The sequence below is a fragment of the Chrysochloris asiatica genome, unplaced genomic scaffold, assembly GCF_000296735.1.
Source record: "Chrysochloris asiatica unplaced genomic scaffold, ChrAsi1.0 scaffold00059, whole genome shotgun sequence".
Lineage (NCBI taxonomy): Eukaryota > Metazoa > Chordata > Mammalia > Afrosoricida > Chrysochloridae > Chrysochloris > Chrysochloris asiatica.
In genome coordinates, this window is record NW_006408577.1 from 2,383,503 (window position 1) to 2,390,004 (window position 6,502).

A 6,502-nucleotide genomic window follows, 5' to 3' on the forward strand; every position below is an offset into this window, starting at 1 on the left:
CAGAGAAAAAGAGGAAGACCCCCAATGAGATGGATCGGCCTGGTGGCATCATTGATGGACTCAAGTGTGGCAGCGGTGTGGGGTTGCAGGAACTGATGGTACCTGACAACAACAACAAACCTTACAGTACAGTCTTGGTGTGGCACTATGGCCTAATGCATCAGACTGCAAAATCATTGAAATTGCAAAGTAGGTAGTTCAAGCTCACCAGCTGCTACTTGGAAACCCTATACAGGGTCACAATGAGTCAGAATCAACTCAGTGGCACTTAACAACAACACCTTGTTGTATAAACCGACCTTGTAGTCCAGTGCATCATCCCACAGGACTCCATGGTGGAGTATACAGGAAACAAAATTATGAAAACTTCTTAGACATCACCAAACACCTGAGCCAATAAGTTTCTGGGCCTAAGGCACAGGACCATAGTCTTAGAGGATACCATGATCAAATGGCATAACATAGTTAGCCTTCAAGGACCGTGTTCTACATCTTAATTTGGTGAGTGGCAACTGGAATCTTAAAAGTTCATGAGCAGCAATCTAAGGTGTAAATTACAGTCTCTCCATGTGAGAAGGAAAGAAGAGTAATGAAAGTTAAAGATGCTAATCAAGTAAATTAATGAAACTCAGGAACATTAGTTTCCACAACCCTGAGACCAGAATGAAATGGTACCTGGCTACCACTATCAACTGCTCTGAAAGCAATCGTGTTAGAAGGTCCTTGGTAGAGTGGGATAAAATATAGAACAAAACTAAAAATTATGGGGAAAAAAAGTTGGGGATTACTGATCAGAAAGAGACTGGAGGCACTGGAGACTATGACCCTTGGCCACCATTTAGATTTGGAACTGAACTCACCTTGTGGCATAATTTTCTACCAGCCAACTGGTAGAAAGTTATGTAAGGGGATGGCAATGCTAGTAAGGTATGCTTACCATTGAATGGTCAACCATTCAAGATCAAAAGGGCAGTATTCACCTAAGGATGAAGCTCAGAATGGTTGGAAAAGAGGGTAGAATGGAAGTAAGAACCACAGGGAGGAAATGGGATAACTGTGGCTGCATTGAAGGGATTGCAATCACTGAGATGGAACAAAGTATCTAATTTGTTGAATGTAAAATTGATGACACGGTTTGTAAACTTTCACTTAATTAACAATAAAAAGTTTCAAAGAAAACTATAAGGCAGAAGTCAGATATGCTCTACCCTCTAACATTTTCATTATATATATATATATATACAATAACCTGAATTTTTAAAATTATATATATGAGGGGGCAATAAAAAGTTAATAGGAAATTTGAATGAAAAAGTAATGGAATTTGTCCATAAACTTTTTGACGCTCCCTCATATAATAAGACCCAACATTAGAAAAAAATTGTCTAAAGAAAATTGAACAATATTGATGTCCTGTCTAGATAAACCTTGGCATGTATCTAGTCAATTCCTTTGAATAAATTTCTAAACATAGAAATGATCCAAAAGCAATGATGCTATTTTATTTAGTGTTTTATGTCACATTTTAATATGGTAATCCAGAAATGTTATATCAGTTTATATATTTTGATTGCAGGAAAGCCGATTTCTATATTAGGCCTACTAGATCTTCATATTTGTATTTCTTTATTGTCCAAATTATCTACATTACACATGGATATTTTAATAATTAAAAGTATATATTTACATATATATGAAAATGACAGTGAAGATTTAATACTAGAAATACAACCAAAGAGAGTAGGAAACCTTTTCCTTCAACAATGATTTTTTGGGAGTTCTGTAGATTCAACCTTGAGATCCAATGTTCCTTTAAAAAAATATATATATGTGTGTGTGTGTGTATATATATGTTGTTGTTGAAAATACAGCAAAATATACATCAATTCAACAATTTCTACATGTACTATTCAGTGACACTGATTACATTTTCCTAATTGTGCAACTATTCTTCTTTTTCTGAGTTGCTCCTCTGGTACTAACATTAACTCACTGCCCCCTAATGTTCCTGTTTCATTTTTTGAATTGCTGTTGTCAATTCGGTCCCATATAGGTAATTCTTAAAAGAGCATAATGCTGAAGGCAGACATGGTTTTACTAGTTAAACAACATTCATGTTTGGTTTTAAGAAAATTTCAAGGAATATTTTTGGTTTAAGGTTTAAAGATGATCACAAGGCAATAGTTTCTGGGGTTCATCCAGCCTGGAGTTCACATGAATTTGAAATTCTGTTCCGTATGTCCCCTTTTTGGCCAGAATTCCTCTATAGAATCTTTTTTTAAACTGTCTAGTAGATGCTTCTACTTATGGGATCATCCTCTATCTCACATTAAAATGTCAAAAAGGAACCTCTAATCTAGCTTACTCCAGCCTTGCAATTTCTATCAGTAGTACCATCATTCGCTCATACTTGAAACCATTATGCCTTATTTGATTTCTCTGTCTACAGTCACCATATTCAGTTATCAAATTAAATTTCCTGTACTTGTCCTCTGTTCTTTCTTTTATATTCCGCCCTTCTGGTTTACTTTACTACTTTTAGATGCCTAATGTGGCGCTGTAGGATCAGCACTGGACTTCAAACTGCAAGGTCAGCAGTTCAAATCCACCAACTGCTCCTTGAAAACGCTATACAGGATCACTATGAGTCCGAACTGACTCAACAGCACTAAACAACAACAACTTGTAATAAATATTTCTTGGTTATCTACTCAGCACAAGGCATTATACTATGGCAGTGAGACACTGTGTCTACTCTTATGGAATTTATAGTTGCCAAGCAGACACAGTAAACACCAAATTATATAATTAATCACCTATCTAAAATCATGGTAAAATTTCACAGAAGAAGTCCCAAGAGTAATAAGAAAAAGTACCTAGAAAGATGGGGGCCTTTGGTTGGTACAAACAATAAACAAGCTCACCTGCTAACCAAAAGTTTAAAGGTTGCAAGAAGTGCCTTGAAAGCAAGACCTGGCTATCTACTTCTGAACAATTAACTATCGAAAATCCTGTGGACTATAGGCACAGTTCTACTTAGACACATGTGAGGTTGCCAAGAGTTGACCTTCAAGTCTATTTTATCAGAAATTAATATTGCCACATTTACATGTTTTTCATATTGCAGTTAGCTTTTGTATATGTGTTTCTAGCCTTTGATTTTTTAAAAAAATTTTTATCTATTTTTCTCTTTGTGTGTAAAGTATCTCTTATAGACAGTATACTGAAGGATCTCTCAACAGAGCATTTAATCCATTTACAATCAGTATAATTATCAACTGTTGTTGGATTGTTAAGTGCCATTGAGTTGGTTCTGACTTACAATGACCCTTTATAGGGCTTCCAACGCTGTAATCCTATGCAAGAGTAGAAAGCCTTATCTTTCTCTCTCTGGGCTCAAACCGGCCACTTTGAGTTTTGCAGTCTAGTGTTTATCCTACAGAGCCACTGTGCTCCTGTAATTACCAATAGGTATGAATTGTTGTCATTTTGCTGTGTGTTTATTTGTGACGCTGCTGGTTTCTTTGTTCCACATCATTTTCTGTATTGAGTTCATTCTGTTTGTGGGTTTTCTTGTCATATTCTTTCATGTTGTTTTTTAAGTATTATCTACTAAATATGTATGGTTTTTCTCTTTTCTTATTTTGATAAGAAAGTTTATTAATATTTTTTAGGTCCTTGTAATTTATTAATTGATTTCCAAGTTTAGAACAGTCTGTTTTATCTCGAAATCTACTAGACTCCGTCTTCCTTTGGAAATTCTATAACCACACTAGTCCCTCTTTTTGCTTTGTAGTGTTCTTCATTGTATATTGACAATTCTGGTTCCATATTTTCAGTCTTGAAAGTTTGTTTTACTTTGGATGCCTCTATACCTGGATTGACTTCTGGGAGGTGTTTTCAATATATTCATATCAGGTTGTTGTCTGTTCTTGTTTGTCGTAGTTCAGAGAACTCACTTTAGCATTTTTTGTAAAGTTGATCTGGTTTTAACAAATTCCTTTAAATTCTGTTCATCATTAAATGTCTTAATTTTGCTGTCATATATGAGGGATAATCAGACTTGAAATATTTACTGATTAAAATCAAAGACACAACCTTCAGTTGTAAATAAAGCAAAAATTCTCATAACTGGACCACTATGATAGATAAAAGACTGAAGTTATCAAAGACTTCAATTTGCTTGGATCCACAATCAGCGTTCATGGAAGAAGCAGTCAAGAAATCAAATGATATATTGCATTGGACAAATTTTCTGCAGAAGACCTCTTTAAAGTGTTAATAACCAAACATGTCAATTTCAGGACTAACGTGAGACTGAACCAAGCCATGGTATTTTTAATCACCTCATATGTATGTGAAAATTTTGAATTATGGTGTTGGCAAAGAGTGTTGAAAATACCATGTACTGCCAGAAGAACAAACAAATCTGTCATGGAAGAAGTATAGCCAGAATGCTTCAGATAAGCATGATGAGACTTCATCTCTCATACTTAGAATATGTTGTCAGGAGGGACACTTCCCTGTAGAAGGGCATCATGCTTGGTAAAGTGGAACGTCAACAAAAAAGAGGGAGACCCCTAAGGAGATGAATTGACACAGTGGCACAATAATGGGTTCAAATACAACAACACCTAAGTCTACAGGAACTCCATCTAGAGCTGGGCATGACACCTTCTCATACATCCCCTTGCCATCTCTTTTAGGCTGGCAGGAGCCCCCACAATTTATTTATTTCTGGGTCTGGCCTCTGCAATAGGTTTTGTTTTGTTTTGTTTTCATTGTACTTTTTCTCCTCTGTCTCTATTCTTTCCCTTGTTTTTATTCTTTCTTTTCCGCTTTCATTTTTTCTTGTGTTTCTCATATAGCACTGTAGGGTAAGCATTGGAATGCTAGCCACAGGGTTCAGCAATCTAAACTCACCAGTCATTTCTTAGAAACCCTGTACTGGGTCGCTATGAGTCAGAACTGACGTGATGGCACTAACAGCAACAACAATAAGGCTGGCAAGGTGAGTGGACAGATTCTACAGTTCTGTGTAGTCTTTGTGCTAGATCCTAGTACTCTGTCTAAATTAGCTGATGTGCCTCCCGGTTATGGTTGCTCCCACTAGCATTATCTAAACTACTAGCTATATCTTTCTAAAACACCTGTTAGAACACATCAGTTTCCTGACCAAAAATCAATAAACAATTATCACTTTTAAGCTCACCACTGTCTATGTACTCAAGTAGACATCTTGGCCTTTTTTTTTGGGGGGGGGGATGGGGGGTGTACACAAAAACACTCAGGAATAAACAACCAAAGGGGCATTCTGCAAGCATGCCTCCTGGCTGCCAGCACACAGTCTTTCTTTTTCCTTGAGTCTTGAGTCCTCAGCTGCTCTGTCTCTCCATGTCCTCATCTCTGCCTCCATCTCTGGTGTGACTGCTTCTTTGGATAAGGTCTCACATTCTACTCCTGCTCTTCTCCCTTGATAGTCCCAGGGTCCTCTGTTCCTGGAATGTACAATTAACTACTCCCACCTTTTTGTTACAAAACTTCTACAGTTACAATTGTGATCATCGCAATTAGTCATGATAACAATTACTTACTATTGAATCATAAGAATCTTACTCCCATCTCTTTTCACCAGACCTTTCTAGACAAGATGAAAACTACTCAGTGGGGAGTCTACCTTCCCCCCTACACTCTGAAACTAAACAACTTCTTGAAAACTTGTAAGCCAGTCACTTTGTGCCTTTATAGCCCCCTATTTAAGGTAGCTAGTGTCTAAATCGACCATCCCTATCAATCCTGTGTACAGAGGGGATAGCATTGATACTTGATGTGAAGACTCCTTCCCTTTCAGTTGGTATTTTGAGATGCTACATCCATAAGTATAGGTCAAGTTCATCAAATTATAATAATTTATACTTTTTTCCTTGATCAACTTTTTTTATCTTCTTCTAGTTGAGTTGTGATCATCAAGGCATCGAAGCTAGGTCAAATGGGTACTATCTACAAGTTTGGGTGTTCTTGTACATCTCCCTTCACTTTATATTAGCTGGACGCCTCACTCTCTGTTTTAGTCATCCATGGTTGTGTCCTTGTCCATGGGCTCAAGAGTCCCCAGGTCTCACCATACTTTGGACAAGCCCTTCCTCTTGTCTTTCTCATCTCATGGTCAATGGGTGTCTATGGAACATGGTCAAACTGAGTCCATAACTTCATTGCTGGCTTTCCCCTACTTCTTCTTATCAGTAGACCAATGTGGTCTACAAGCTTACATGCCTGCTCAGGTGTTCCCTTTGAGTTTCAGTCTTGGAGAGAGGTTTGTCTTGAAGTGACCTGATTGCTTGCCTTGATGGCTCAATTTCTTGGACTTTTAACTTTAATTGTCTATTTGAAATCATCTAAGCTGTTGGCTCCAACAACAACACACAAGCCACCCAGTGTGATAAATTGACACATTAGTGGTGTAAATGCAATACTGAAGGATTCTTTGGGCAAAATATTGAAT